At 51.9% G+C, this 15,745-nt stretch overlaps 1 protein-coding gene across 1 annotated transcript in view; it reads right to left on the reverse strand.

The window, feature by feature from the left end:
* The window catches only part of Igsf21 (immunoglobin superfamily member 21), a 219,745-nt gene that overhangs the window by 11,563 nt on the left and 192,437 nt on the right, over positions 1-15,745 (reverse strand). The window lies entirely within an intron of this gene.

Consider the following 15,745-nt stretch of genomic DNA (forward strand, 5'->3'; position numbering starts at 1 on the left):
CTCTCTCTCTCTCTCTCTCTCTCTCTCTCTCTGCCTTTCTCTGCCTCCCCATGCCCTGAATAAACTCTCTATGCTATACCATCGTGTGGCTAGTCCCTCAGGGGGAAAGAGATGCTTCAGCAAGGACCCATGGAGGCACCCCCTCCCCCCACATCTGACTACACATCAACCAAACATCCTTCTCTCCTTATCTTTTTATGAAACACAACAGTGTGTGTGTGTGTGGGGGGGCACTGAACGTTTTAAGACAGCGCAGGGTCAGGGGAGTGACTTCATTTTGAAGAGCCAGAAAGCACAGCGTGGGTTTTAGCAGGACAAGACAGCGTCTTAGACTCCATGGGCCGGGAACGAGCTCAACATGTTACGTAAGAGTCATCCAGAGCTGGGGGCTTCTGTCTCCCTGGTACCCGGTTTACTATGGATGGCAGCCCTCCCTCTCACCCCATCCCCTCCTTCCTCTCCTTCCCCAAACCCAGTTCAGTCACCATCATCCTCGTGTCTTGGGGACATTACCACACTGTGAGCCTCTGACCTCTCCTTAGTTAAGTGGGAAGAGTGCTCGACAGATGTGGCCTGTGGGACAGAACTCAAGCTAGAGAATCCGCAGGGCTTCACGCTGGGAATTCAACCTGAAGCTGACTCCTTTGCTGTGATTTCCCGACCTCTGCAGGAGGCACCATCTTTGAACTCTGCTTAGAGCAGGCCATCGCTCTGGCTTCCCTGGCCTTGGGCCAGGTTGGGCACCACGGTTGGGGAGCGGGTGGGGTGGGCAAACAGCAAACAAAAGATGCTGGAGACCTTGCCTTCCTTGCAGGGGGTTTTCACCCCAGTTGAGTTTAATTAAGTTCACTGAGCATTTCCTGACACCCGCCAGGTGTGAGGCTCAGAGCCAGGGGCCTGCTGCAGGCATCCAGCAAAGAGGGAGATAAGCATGCAGGGAAGCCCGTGCGCTGGTGGGGGCGGCAGGCGCGGGGCTGCTGTGTTTTAGGGCCCAGTGAGATGGGGCCAGGTACGAGCCATTGCCTCGTTCTGGCAGCCACACATGCTGGGGGCAAGAGAAGAGAAGCTGAGCTAGCGGGGAAGCTTGGGAGAACAATAGACAGAGAATTGTAATTAAGTGGAAGATGGCTCAAAACAGATGGTAAGTCGGGTAGGAACTGGGAGAGCGGAAATGCACACCAGAACACTTCAATTACCCAGAAGTTGCAAACTCCGCAGTGTAACTTTTTCAGAGCAGCACTGAGGATGAGATCTGAAGGAAAAACTCAGTGGCAGCCCAGCTTCCAGAGCTGGTGACTCCAGCCTCGACGTGGGCCTGTGAGGTAGGTGTGCTACTCCCATTCTCCAGATGGGGAAAAAAAGAGACCCGGCTTATGGAGTTAGGGCTGTAACCTGAATGGTGGTAACCTGGCTCGACAGCATCTCCCTTTGTAGACCAGGCTAGCCTTGAATTCTCTTTTTTTTTTTTTTTTTTGGTTTTTTGAGACAGGGTTTCTCTGTGTAGCCCTGGCTGTCCTGGAACTCACTCTGTAGACCAGGCTGGCCTCGAACTCAGAAATCTGCCTGCCTCTGCCTCCCAAGTGTTGGGATTAAGGGTGTGTGCCACCACGGGCCCGGCTAGCCTTGAATTCTTAATGATCTATTTGTCTCTCCCTCTGTGTGCTGAGATTAGAGGTTTGTGCCATTAGGGCCTGGTCTGGAGCCAGGATTCTCACTGCACCAGGCCATCCCACCCTTCAAAGGGACCGGTATCTGTCGGTACCTTTCAGCTGCTGAGAGTTCCCGTTCCCTGGTACCCTGCAGCATCTTCAGAGGCCTGGTGGTTCAGTTTCCTTGGGAACTGCTAGTTCTGTTGCCCCAAAGGCAGAGGACCCTCCCTTCAGTCAGAGTAGAGCATAAAACCCTGCCACCTAAGTTTATTGTGTGTGGTTCCCCCAGACCTTTGGTGTCCCCCTGAAAGGTTCCCATCCCCACCTCCTTCTGCACCCCCATCCCTACCTCCATCAGCCACCATCTCCATCTTCAGTCTCATCCCCAACACCACCTCTACCTCCATCTTTGTCATCAATTCCCGTCCTCATCCACATCTTCATCTCCAAAATACGTTAAAATACATCCTCCAGAATGCTGAAGGGCCCGAAAGGGCAGGTAGACCCTTCAAAATCCCCTCTCCCCCCATATCACTTTATGGGTTAATTTTCTATTGCTGAGGTAAAACAGCATGACTAAGACAACTTACAAAAGAAAGCATTTAATTTAGCTTATGGTTCTAGAGGGTTTGAGTCCATGATGGCAGAACAAAGGCATGGCATGAGGAACAGCTGAGAGCTCACATCTCAAACCCTGAGCAGGAGGCAGAGAGCACCCTGGGAATGGCAGGAGACTTTGGAGACCACACAGCTCACCCCCAATGACACACCTCCTCCAACAAGGCCACACCTCCTAATCCTTCCCAAACAGTTCCACCAACTAGGCCACACCTCCTAATCCTTCCCAAACAGTTCCACCAGCTAGGCCACACCTCCTAATCCTTCCCAAACAGTTCCACCAGCTAGGCCACACCTCCTAATCCTTCCCAAACAGTTCCACCAACTAGGCCACACCTCCTAATCCTTCCCAAACAGTTCCACCAACTAGCAACCAAGAAGTCAGACACGAGTCTACAGGGGCCACTCTCATTTAAACCACCACAGTCAACTTCACCAAGACTATATGGTACCTGATACGCCTTTCTGTCAGGGTAATCAATGCTGTTGGCTGGCTTCATTTTTGCTGTGCTACTGAAGGATTCTAGAGCCTCCTGCTTGCTAGCCAAGTGCTCCAGCCCTAAGTGACATACCCATCCCCACATCATTAGGAAGGGAGGGGGCTTAGGACCCCTTGACTGTGGGCTCTAGACCAGAGCTCTCAAAGTTCAAAGACCAGCCTCGTTACTTATCAGCCGTGTGAACTTGGGCAGGTGACTTAACCTCTCTCTGTGTTTTCTAGCCTACAGAATGGAAATAAAGGGGCTTGTGGAGATCCAATAAATAGGACCAGCAAATATTTTGGAAGTGTACCCAGTAGAACGATAGCTGCCCTTGTTGTTGGCCCGCCCTGCTGGTTTTCTTGGTTTTAGGCTACTTGCCAAGGACTGGGGCGATCAAGTCTAGTCTGTTCTTACAGTTTAGCAAGGAAACCAGGAACAGCTCAACATCTGCGCCCTTGACCACAGTAGGCACCTGTACCCTGTAGCATGTGAGCACCCCAAATGATGAATGTTCAAGCTCATGTCTGGTATTAAAAGCCACACCAATCATCTCTCTCTTCCTTCCTTCCTTCCTTCCTTCCTTCCTTTCTTTCTTTCTTTCTTTCTTTCTTTTTTCTTCCTTTTTAAAGATCTATTCATTTATTTTATGTATATGAGTGCTCTGTCTGCATTACACTTGCATGCCAAAAGAGGGCATCAGATCCCATTACAGATGGTTGTGAGCCACCATGTGGGTGCTGGGAATTGAACTCAGGTCCTCTGGAAGAGCACACAGTGCTCTTAGCTTCTGAGCTGTCTCTCCAGCCCTGGGCACAGCAAATTTCAAAATCCTAATTTAACAACAACAACAAAACAAAACAAAACAAAAACTTTGCAGAAGGGCTGGAGAGAATGGCTTAATGGTTAAGAACACTGGCTGCTCCTCCAGAGGACTTGGGTTCAATTCCCAGCCCCAGCATAGGGGCTCACAAACATCTTAAATCCAGTCCTAGGGGATATGATGCCTTTGTCTGGTCTCTGTAGACACCAGGCTCACACATTGTATTAAGACACGGATGCAGGCAAAACACCTATATGCATAAAGTAAAAAATTTAAAATAAAAAAAATGGTTAGATATTACTGCTGATAATTCTACATTGATTTTGTGTTAATGGTATAATATTTTAACTATATTAGGTATAAGCATGTAGTTAAATTCATTTTGCTTTTTTAATAATTTACTTTACCTTTTTCATGTGCTCACTGGAAGCCTTACAGACTAATAGTCTCCTCTATTAGTGTATCTTTTGGGTAACGCTTGGCTAGGCTTTCCATTTTACAGATGAACACACTGAGGTCAGAGATGCACAAATCTGCTTACTGCAAGCCAATAGCAGAGCCTCAGGAGGTACCCAACCTTCTAGATCCAGGAAGATCTTCTGGAAAGCACAGAACTCCCTGCTCACCCCCAGCTGCCCAGCACACATGTGCACACGCATACACATATACCTGTGCACGAACAAACACTCATATACACACAGAGATAAACACTCATGAACACACGGAGAGACCCACACATTAACACACACACACACACAGACACAAACATACTCATACACACAGAACGACAGACACTAATCCACACAGAGGCACGGGCACACACACACACACACACACACACTCGTGTACATACACAGAAGCGCACACCGACACAACTTGTTCTAGAGCCCTGCACCCGACCACGCAGAGCCTGACCGCGAGCTGTACTCCTCCCCTCCCGGCATTTCTGAGCAGGTATGAACAGATAACTCAGGTTTTAAGACTGCAACGGTTGTATGGACACTGACAAATGGGACCTGTCTGCGTCCGCGTGGCCAGCCAGAGCTTCACACACTCTGCCCACCAGCATCTCCCGGGCACCTTGTCCTGGGAGAATGGTACTCAACATTATGCCCTCCATCGCCCTTTGGAAGGCAACAGTCAGAAAGCTGTTTCCACTTGGGCACTGCTGGGTTTACTGCTAGGCCCCGACTGCGCATGCGTCACCGTGACCGCCTAGCCAGGCCCCTGCTTCCTAGGGTCATTGCCTGTGTCCTTCCACCCTTGGTCTCTCTCGGTGTATCTCCCTCCCAGTCCTGTTCTGCACTTCCACCCATCTCCATCCTCAGCCTCTCCTCTATCATCCTCAGCCCCTTCCCTGCCTCCTTCTGAATTTCCAATCCACCTCTAGACCCCGCCCCCACCTACATCCTTCTTCCGGTTCCACATTTACCTCCCTCCCCTCCTCTATCTCCCCGTTGACCTCCCCTGCGCCCATCCCATCTCTTTTATGAGACAGTCTCTTGAAGCTGAGGCGGTCCTTGAACTTGATACGTAATAGAGAATGGCCTTCAGCTTCTGATCCTCGTGCCTCTACCTCTCGAGAGCTGGCGTTTCAAGTGAGGTAATGCTACATTTATAGAGTACTGGGGATCAAACCCAGGACGCCAGGAACGCTAGGCAAGCAATATTCTACCAGTTACGCTACATTCCTAAGTCTCCACCCTCCTCGCCATTTTTTTTTTTTTTTTGAGGCAAGGCCTCACTATGTAGCTCTGGCTGACCTGGAATTACTATGTAGACTAGGGTGGCCTTGAACTCACAGAAATCCCCTGCCCCGGCCCCGCCCCGCTCCAGCTCCGCCCCCCCTTCTAGGATTAAAGGTGCGCTCCACCATGCTTAGGTTCCATCTCCAGTTTTAGCTCAGTCTCCACCCCCACCACTATCCCCATCCCTTTCCTTCTCCCAACTCCGGCCTTATTTCTACCCCACCCCACCTCCACTATTCCTTCCGGATAGGTCTCCATGGGGGTCAAAAACAAATAGCCTTTTCTGTGTCCTTAGCCTGAGAGCCAATCTCCATTCATCCAAAGACAGCCAGCCCTGGGCACAGCCATCCAGCCCATGGGACATTCCTGGTGAGAATAACCCAGTTCAACTGCAGGCTCCGGAGTGAGCAGTGTAGGGCCACCTGGCTGTGTTCAGTTGAATCCGGGCCATGGCTTGTCTCACCCAGCGTCTTCCCACTCCTCTGTCATTCCACTGGACCGCGGTGTCCAGAGCTCCCAGCAACCCTTGCGGGGGCGTCTTTCAGAGGCGCTCTATGTAACTAACCCTTTGCACTTACGGACACTGCTCTGAAACTCCCCACCCTGCAACCTCCCCGCCTGCAGGTTTTCGGACTGATTTCTTGCTTTGTCTGAAGAGGAGGGATCTGCTTCTGGAAGTTTCTTTGGCTAATTCTGTGTGCTGCTGTCAAGGCACAGCAGCTGCTAACCAGACACCGACACACAGCCCAGCTAGCCTCTGTCACCCCGTCCCACTGAGGGAGGCAAGAGGTGAGCTTATTTTAGGCTTTGCAATTCATATTGATGGAGTATGGTGATGATCGGTGATCCGTTTTATTAAATTAATCTTGAAATATGGCCTGTCTGTGTCTTGCAAGCAGAAGTTTGTTTCGGGCTCTGTAACTCACTTCTGAGATAGTGCAGCCACCCGCTCAGTTCTGTCAGTGATCTAGCCGTCTAGATCATTTGGGGACACAGTAAAGAAACGTCCCTAGGTCTGTCCAGCTGTGCACCCACCCTGCCAGGATTCAATTCTCCCCACGAGGTCATCCCCTTATCCTGGTGTGCCCACTTTAAAAAAGGCAGAGCAGAGCTCAGACCAGATGTCAATCAGGTCTTGGCGCTTTGGACCAATTAGCTGCCACTCCTCCATCCTCAACCTTTCAAGTCTGAGAAATGGGTTGAATCCGACACATTTCCGGACATTCCAGTTCCCAGGTGTTTTGCGAGAAGCAGAAGAAACAAGGAGCAGAAACCTCTTAGGAAAATTTAAAATGCTGAACAGACAGAAGGATTGTTTAACTCCTCTCCCTGGCCGCTGGCTGGCAGCCCTTTCTCTGTGCCTTCCAGGAACACCTTTGTCTTCAGGGAGGGCTTGTCACACCTGCCCTGCAGCTACCTCTGTGACAGTGCTGAGCCTGTTCCAGTCTGAGGATCATTCATCATGGGGAGAGCATCAATTAGATTTGGGGGAGGGGCGGGAAGAAGGAACAGACAAGTTCAAAATTATATTATTTGCAAAAAATCCATTCTTCCTCTCAGCATGCCTGCTCTATCGACTGCCTCCCTTTTCAATCAGCCCCTAGCCATCATGCTGTATTTCAGACACCGGAAAAGTAGCCTCTAATGTAAGTGTCCATGAATATAAATGTCCCAAGTGATCCGCCTTCATTTATTTCTTTGATTTCTTGATCTTGTGTTTCTGTTCCTTTCTCATCCTTTCCTGAGTCTCTTTTTGCCTCATGATGCCACTCAACAGACACATCACCTACTCCAGGAAGTCCTCTGAGCCACAGAGGCTACAGCAGCCCAGCACAGTCTCCCCACCTCACTCACCCTGTGCCTGGATGCCTTCCCCACCTGACTCGGCCTCCTCTCTCAAAGCTGACCTCAGGGGTGTGGCTTCCTCAGACATCCCTCCAAACCTGGCAAGGCCTTTTCTCTGAGAGCCAGGAGCTGGTCCCCCCTCAGGCAGCTTGTCTCTCTGAGTCTGCCTCTGCTTCTCCTCACTAGGCTGTGCTTGCTGGAGGCTGGGATTCTGTCCTCTTCATCCCAGACTCAGACCTCAGGCAGTCTGTCACAGAGGAGCTCAAGTCCCATTTCTGTTTGTGTCCCTCAGAGGACACCAGACAGGCTGTGACAGGGATGTCAGGAGGCCCTGTAAGTGCCCTGGGCTGGCCTGTCTTTATCTCCAGCCTTCTCCATCAGGTACCTACCCTGTCGCTGTGCTCCAAACACGCAGAGCTTGCTCTGTTCCTCGCCTCCTTCCCTCCCTCCCTCCCTCCCCTCCCTTCTTCCCTCCTGTGGTGGTTTGAATATTCTTGGTCCAGGGAGTGGCACTGTTTGGAGGTGTGGCCTCATTGGAGTGGGTGTGGCCTCATTGGAGTGGTTGTGGTCTCATTGGAGTAGGTGTGGTCTCATTGGAATGGGTGTGGTCTCATTGGAGTGGGTGTGGTCTTGTGTCACTGTGGGCATGGGCTTTAAGACCATCATCTTAGCTGTCTGGAAGCTGTTAGAATGCGGACGAATATCAGAAGCCAGTCTTCCATCAGCCTTCAGGTGAAGATGTAGAACTCTCAGCTTCTCCTGCACCATGCCTGCCTGGATGCTGCCATGTTCCCTCCTTGATGATAATGGACTGAACCTCTGAACCTGTAAGCCAGCCTCAATTAAATGTTGCCCTTATAAGACTTTCCTTGGTCATGGTGTCTGTTCACAGCAGTAAACCCTAGCTAAGACACCTCCCTCTTATCCTCCCTCCTTTCCTTAAGCACCCTGAGAGAAGAACTCTTGTCTCCTTCTAACACAGGATCACACAAGAAATGTTTGTACCATGGATGAGTAGGGGAGTGACCTAGGTGTCACACTTTCCAGCCCCTGCTTTGACTAAAAGCGTAGCAATCTTCACCCTCTCTCATTCCCATGACACTTCTCACTAGAGGTGGATCCCACCAATGAACAAAGGGGAGAGGAAGGGAAAGCCTCAAATCTTCAGTTAAGGGAGAAGTACAGATTGAATAGTCACAGTTCCATGCAGGAGCAAACCCAGGACACGTCCTCACATAGAGCCATGAGCTGTGACAGGAGAGAGACTACATGGGCCACAGATGCAGAGCCGAGCCCCCACTGTGAACCTGAGCTTGGCTGCGGGATCCCTGAGCTAAGGCAAAGGCTGGAGGAGAGAGTCTGGGGCCAGGTCCTTGACTGCATGGACACCTGCTGTCCCTGGGGTCCTTCCTACCCTGAGACGGGGACCTCTCTGGGCTAAGCAGAAGCCCAGCCACCACCTGCTGTCTTGAGCTTGCTCTGTGGAAAGTGACTGGCAGAGCCCACTCACCTGCTTGCCCCTCCCTGTCAGTTGTGACTTGTGACAAACAACTCAGCTGCTGGAAGCTTTGGCTAACTGCTCTGGAGAGCAGGGTTACCTCAGGGGAGTAGTGAGCCAACAAGAAGTGTGCTGGCGAGGCAGCTGGGGGAGGCAACTCTCCCACACTCCTTTGGGGAGTGGTGTTCCCTGCTGGATCTGGACTGCCACCCCACTGCTCTTTTGATGTGTGTGTGTGTGTGTGTGTGTGTGTGTGTGAGAGAGAGAGAGAGAGAGAGAGAGAGAGAGAGAGAGAGAGAGAGAGAGTGCTTGTGCCAAGCATACATGAGGTCAGAGGACAATTTGTGGGAGTTCGTTTTCTTCTTCTTTGTGTGTCTTGGTGATTGAACTCAGGTCATTAGACTTAGCAGCAAGCCCCTTTGTCTGCTGAGCCATCTCACTCACCCTCAAGTGCTGTTTCTAGGTTATGCCTCAAAGCCACTGGTTCTCAACATGTGTTCTCTGAACCAGTGCTGTCAGCATCTCCTGAGTAGGTCACCAGTGTAAGTCCTTGGGCCTCTTCCCTGCCCTTCTATTGGCCTTTACCAATTCCTCTGGGCAACTCCAAAACAAGTTCACATGTGCCAACTTCTGCCACGACCTAGACAAGCTTCAGCCACTTCACCCCAGAGTTATTTTGTGAGCAGAGGCTTTGTGCATAATAGATGCTCAATAGTCAGTAGAAGAGGCTATTATTATCCAGGGACAGCAGGCTCGAGAGGACTAGAGAATACTAGCCTGGTCCTCCAAGCCTCTGCACACAGGACTAGGAGATAACTCTCCAGGGCCTCCCCAACCCTCTACATTGGGTCCAGGACTTCACACCCCAAAGTCTCGCCTCTCACAACTGGGGCAACTTTGTCACATGTCTGGACTGGCTGCTTGTCAATAATCCAAGTTCTTAGATTGGCCTTTAAAGCTGTCAGTCTCATGGAGTAGACCCTCCATTGGCCCTGGGGGTCTTTGGCCTGAGCATAGGTGGGTGGCTTCCTCCTGTGAGTTATAGCTCTCCCTGCAACTACCCACCCTGCATGGCTGTTGTGCTTTATAGAGAGAATGTGTCAAAGACCTGCCATAGGTGCAGGGATAAAATATATGGGGTATGCTACAGATTTGCTTTACAGCAGCAGGGCTGGCAAGTTTGGGGGCTTGTTGTCAGTTTTCAGTATGCCACAGAGGTACACATTACATGCTTGGGCTGTTTCCCCCTACATGTGTCCATGCACTAGAAGCCTCTGGGAGTCTGTGGAAACTTGGGAGGCCCTGAAAGTGGAGAAGAATACAGAAGAGTCTCCCCCAGTTCACTCTGTAGCCTCTCCCCCAGGCATCATCAAGGGTGGGGCTACTGGGCTCCAAGAAGCACCACTCTGGAACGCCACCGTCCCATTAGCTGTGCCATGTCCCTCCAAGCACACACAGAGTCTCTGTGCTGGTGGCTGGAAACAGGGCTCTCCCCTGCACAGGGCTCGGGAACCCCAGCTGGGAGACTGCAGTCTTGGCTGGGCAAACTTCGATCCTTGGCAGCTGTGACAAGGGATTATGGGATTGTCTCTGGGAGGAGCTTGAGGGGAGTAAGATGGAGTGCACGGTCCCGGGCTTAGCGATCTATCTAGAGAGCAATTACAGTCAGGAATATCCGTGTTCAGTGGAATTTTGGGTTCCGATTTTTCCCGGGCCTAGGAGTCTTGGGGTGACTCTCCACACTGGGGCACTATCCGGAGGTGAGGACGGGCATTCCACAGCCCGTGGTCACTCCACCGGCACACATGGACTCTGGCCACACCAGGCACTCCATGGGCACAGTGGGAATCAAAGGGCTGCAGTCTGTGGAGGTTTTGACTCTGATCTCTAGATGATTTTCCCTGTCCTCAGTTTCCCCATTTAAACAGTGCCACAGCAGACAGTGGGCAAGGGGTCCTGCATACACCAACCTTCTATGGCAGTCAGTCTTAGTTGCCACCAGTTCAGCCCTCTGGGCCTCCCCAGTCTCCTGAAAGGCAGCATGCTGAGTCAATCCTGCTCCTGACCCCACACCTCCACCCAGCACCTGTACACCATACCTGTACCCCACACCTGCATCCAACACCTGTACCCCACGCCTGAACCCACACCTGCACACTTCACCTGTACCCCACACCTGCACACCTCACCTGAACCCCACACCTGCACATCTCACCTGTATCCCACACCTGCACCCACATCTGCACCCTACACCTGTACTCATACTTGTACTCACACCTGCACCCACACCTGCGCTCACACCTGCACCCTACACCCATCTGGGGTAGAACAGATTTCCAAGAGGTGTTGAGTCCACTGCCTTCACCATCCTATGAGCATTTTAGGATTGATTTTTAAGCCGGAGGGAAATTAATCATCTGTTTGGCTTGCTAGTCATAGCGTAGTTATCAGGAAGAGCTGCAGGGATGGTATCTGGTGGGAGGGACTCCCACATTTCCTCCTCCAAAGTTCAGAATAAAATTCAGTTGGGGCTGGGGAGCTCAGTGGTGAAAGCAGTTACCAAAGAAGCATGAGGATTCCAATTGGGGTCCCTGGAATCCATGTAAATGCTGTGTGGGTGTGGTGGTTTGCCTGTAACTCCAGCCTCAGAAGACAAAGACAGGATCCCCAGAGCAATCTAGCTGGCAAGACTTGTATCAGTGTGCTCTGGGTTTGCTTGAGACCTCCTGCCTCAACGAATGATGTGGGAAAGCATTTGAGGATACCAGTAGACGAGGCTTGGCTGAAGCCTCAGAGTTTCAGGGTCTGTATCCTCTCTTCATCACCTTCCCAATCCTTCTAATCTTTTCAAATGATACCACTCCCCAGGTGACTAAGAATTCAAATATATGAGCCCTGTTCTTATTCGAACCACCACAAGCAGGGTCCCTACTGTATGCTGGGGCATGGGGGAGGGGCATGCTTGTTTCTGGGGCCTCGGCCACTCACCTCTGACCTAGGACTTTGCTGACTCACAGTGCATCTTGGCTCTGACATGTAATAGCTAGGTGATGTTGGCTGGTCACGTATCTTTTCCATGCCTCAGTTTCCTTATCTGTAGAATGAGATCATCGTCATATGGTTCTTCTGAATACTATTAAGTATTAAGGAATGCCCCCTGTAGGTGTTCTCTCTCTCTCTCTCTCTCTCTCTCTCTCTCTCTCTCTCTCTCTCTGTCTCTCTCTCTCTCTCTCTTGGCATACAGATGGTGATGTAGAGCTTTCAGCTTCTGCTCCAGCACCTGCCTGCACTCTGCTGTGCGCCCACCATGATGATAACCTCTGAAACTGTAAGCAAGTCTCCAATGAAATGTTTTAAGAGCTGCCTTGGTCATGGTGTCTGTTCACAGCAACAGAACAGTGACTCAGTGTGGTGGTTTGAGTATGCTTGACCCAGGGAGTGGCACTATTTGGAGGTGTGGCCTTGTTGGGGTGGGTGTGGCCTTGTTGGAGTAGGTGTGTCACTATGAGTGTGGGCTTCAAACCCTCATCCTAGCTGCCTGGAACCCAGTATTCTGCTAGCAGCCTTCAGATGAAGATGTAGAACTCTCAGCTCCTCCTGCACCATGCCTGCCTGGATGCTGCCATGTTCCCACCTTGATGATAATGGACTGAACCTCTGAACCTGTAAGCCAGCCCCAATTGAATGTTGTCCTTAAAAGAGTTCCCTTGGTCATGGTGTCTGTTCACAGCAGTAAAACCCTGACTAGACACTAAGACACTGCTGAAGGGTGTCTTCCCCTCTTCCATCTTCCATCTGGCACCACAGGATGCTCCTACCAGCTAAAGCCAGCACCACCCAGGACAACACTGTTGCTTAGGATACCCATGTCCCTGCGCTTACACTCTAGTCTTCCCCTATCACTCCGATTCCTGGTCTTCCAGCAACCTGGTTTCCTGACCAGCTCCCTGTCAGTGATGGACTCCTTGAGGAAGAGACTGGGCCTTCCAGCCCTGTGTCAGTCCTGGAGCTTGGAGGTCAGGCCCTCTGCACACGGCAGCCCTTGGTACCTTTGGGTCTCAGTTTCCCTTTCTGTAAAATGGGAATATTCCTACTTGTCTCCTCATGTTAGCTTCTATGAGAACATCCCTGAAGAATTCTGCCCAAGGCTTGTCTCATCCTGAGCCTCAGTCAGGCAAGGCGTTAATGTCTAAGAGTGAGTGAAGGAACCCTGCCTCCCTCTGGACAGATAGGGAAACTGAGTCCGGAATGCACTGTAGCCAATGCAGCAGCCAGGACTGTGAGCCCCAGGATAAGGCTACTTGCAGCATGATCTTGGTCTCAGTTTCCCTTATAATACATGGTGCTGGTATTGTGTTTTCTCAGCCCACTTCCTTCAGAGCCGCAACTGGCTCCCACATAGACAGCCGCTCCCCACCCCCACTGCTTCCCCCACCCCGCCCCACTGCTCCTGCTCCAGGCTTTCTCTCTTCAGATGGCTACAGGAACCCCAGAACACTGAAAACCCAGCCTTCTGCTCTCTTTACAACCCTGGGCCGGAGGCACACTGCAGCTCCAGGATCACATATCACAGGTAATTAAGGGTCCTGTCCCAGGGAGGGGAGTCTACCTTCTGCCAGGGACACTAAATCCTGCTCCAGGTGGTGTGGGAATAAAGCATTGCTGACCTAACACTTGTCAGGGTTTAACTGTGCTCCTGCGGACATGCTCAGATGGGGATCTGGAGGCAGAGCTGATGTGCTTCTGCAAACAGACTGGTGCTCTGGTGGCAAGATGCAGAAGGTCCAGAAGGTTCGAGGGACCTGGAGGTTTATAGCCACTTGGCTGCACAGTTTGAGGAGATGAGATTTTTTTTTTTTTTTTTTGCTCAGGAAGGCAGGATGGGTGTCTCAGTGAGACCGTATAGAAGTTTCTGGAACCAGGGCTATTGGGCTTGCAAACAACAAACTCTGCCACTGACTCACTGTGTGACCTTGGTCATGATATATGATCTTTCTGGGCATCAGTTTCTTCACTGACTAAAGTAGGGAAGGCCAGTGTCGCAAGGGTCATATATTACCTCATAAAAGAGCTTCCAGCAAAGTCCGAACTGGTGACCAGACCATCCTTCCTTGGCTGCCCTCTACTGACACAATCTCTCCCCTAGGTGGCGCACTGTAGAAAGACGAGGCCTCATGCCTTCAATGTAGCAGATGCATAGGGGGTGCTTGTGACGGTGGTTTGAATTAGGGATGAGTGGACACATGACCTGTTCTCTTCCCCTTGACTGGGATCCCTGGGAGGGGTGGGGAGGCCACGGGCCCAGGGACTCACAGTCGTATGTGCTATTTGACCAAGCTGTCTGCCCACAGTCATGGTGGAGGTACTTAATGCAGTTTCCCAAACCACACTGAGTAGGGGCTTCAGTGACTGTGTCTCCATCTGCAACTTAAGCCTTAATTCCCCTGTGGATAAAAGGGCATCGGAGGCTGACTGAGTGCAAACTGACTGAGTGCTCCCTCTCAGGGACCAACTCAGTTTCCTCTTTGGTAAAATAGGGACCTCTTGACATCCAGGCTGCTGGAGTGTCAGTGCCTGGGGATCTCACGTCACCCATATCGGTGTCTGCTGAGGGGTTACTTATCCAGATCACCCAGTGGCCATCTGGTTGTCCTGCTGCCCCTGGCTGAATATCTCTTGTCCCGCTTCTCTTGAAAGGTGCTTGGGAGCCGGCTGGCTGATGGGACGTGCTGGGTCTGTCTTAGGTACACAGTGGGCTTCTGTCAAGGGCGCCCCAACTTGGCAGAGCTGTGTTTGAAGAGGGTGGATAGGGATTTGAGGAACCTGGACAGGAGGCAGGCAGCAGGCTCAGACCTTTGGGGCTGAAGCTGGGAAGTGACTGTCCTTGCGAGTTCGCTCCAAAGAGCTCCTCTGAGCTCACACCATCTGTCTGCTCATCCACACTGGCGCTCAGCTGACGGCTTTGGCAACGGAGAGGCTGTGGGTGGGTGGGTAGGTGGAGGGGACATCAGTCCTTTGATCCTCAGCGGCTCTGAGGTATTCAAGACAACAGCATCAGGTTCTAGGCCTGTACGCACCTGGCTTAGATGGCCTTGGCCTGAGTCCTCTGGACTGCATGCCTTGCTATGGACCATCAAGGCACCGCAGCCCAGCGCAGCCCAGCGCAGCCCAGCCTCTACCTCAGGCCCTGAACTGCCTATCTAGCTGCCCACCTTGGAAGACCTATCTGTTTGACATGAAGGGTGCCCGGGCGTTCCGTCTCTGTCCCATATCCCTGAAGCTGGGGGCACTGACTGAGGTTTTACGACTGTCCTGGTGCCTTCTCAGAATAGCATCTCAACCTTGTGCCAGGCATCTCATGTCTGACCCCTCTTTCCAGTTGGTCTCCATGCCTGGGGCTGCTATGCACAGAATGGTCCCTCATGCCCGCACGCCGTGCTTACTGTTCAGTCCTGGGGCTGGCTTGTGTGGTCTCTGTCTTTCTATGCCTGCTTGGCACCTTCACAATGGCAGTGTGTTATGAGCTGAGCACTTCCTGTTCCGGCAGGCCGAGCACTTCCTGTTCCGGCACACTGAGCACTTCCTGTCTACTCATGGGCCCCACGTTATCTGTGGTTTGTAACAGCCCCATGGGAGAGGAGACCCATTTCCAGGGAAGAAGACCCACAAAGAGGCGAAGTAACAGGGAGACGAGAAGGGGTGGATCAGAGTGGGGTGCTAGCTCCATGCTCCCCATCGCTTAGCAGCCAGTCCCCCTGGGAGGGGACAGAGTTGCCACCATCCTGCTGAGAGATCCTCCCCTGGCTGTTAGTGTTTCTTACAGCTGTCACCTGTGCCTTGACTGCTGAAGCTGATGCTGACAGGCGAGAGCGCTGGCCACAGAGGGTGAGGGAGAAACGCCTTCACTGTGGGCCTGGGGCACAGGGCTCTGTTTGATAGTCACATGCCCGTGTCCCAATGGGGGAGATGCTACTGTAACCCCACTTAGCAGACAGGAAGACTGAGGCTCTGGGAGGGATGGAAATGAAGCAACATCCCAGGTCATGCTCCACTGGGAGGTGGAGGACACAGCCAGCTGTGAGCTC

Source organism: Grammomys surdaster, unplaced genomic scaffold (assembly GCF_004785775.1).
Source record: "Grammomys surdaster isolate TR1022 unplaced genomic scaffold, NIH_TR_1.0 125977, whole genome shotgun sequence".
NCBI classification, from domain to species: domain Eukaryota; kingdom Metazoa; phylum Chordata; class Mammalia; order Rodentia; family Muridae; genus Grammomys; species Grammomys surdaster.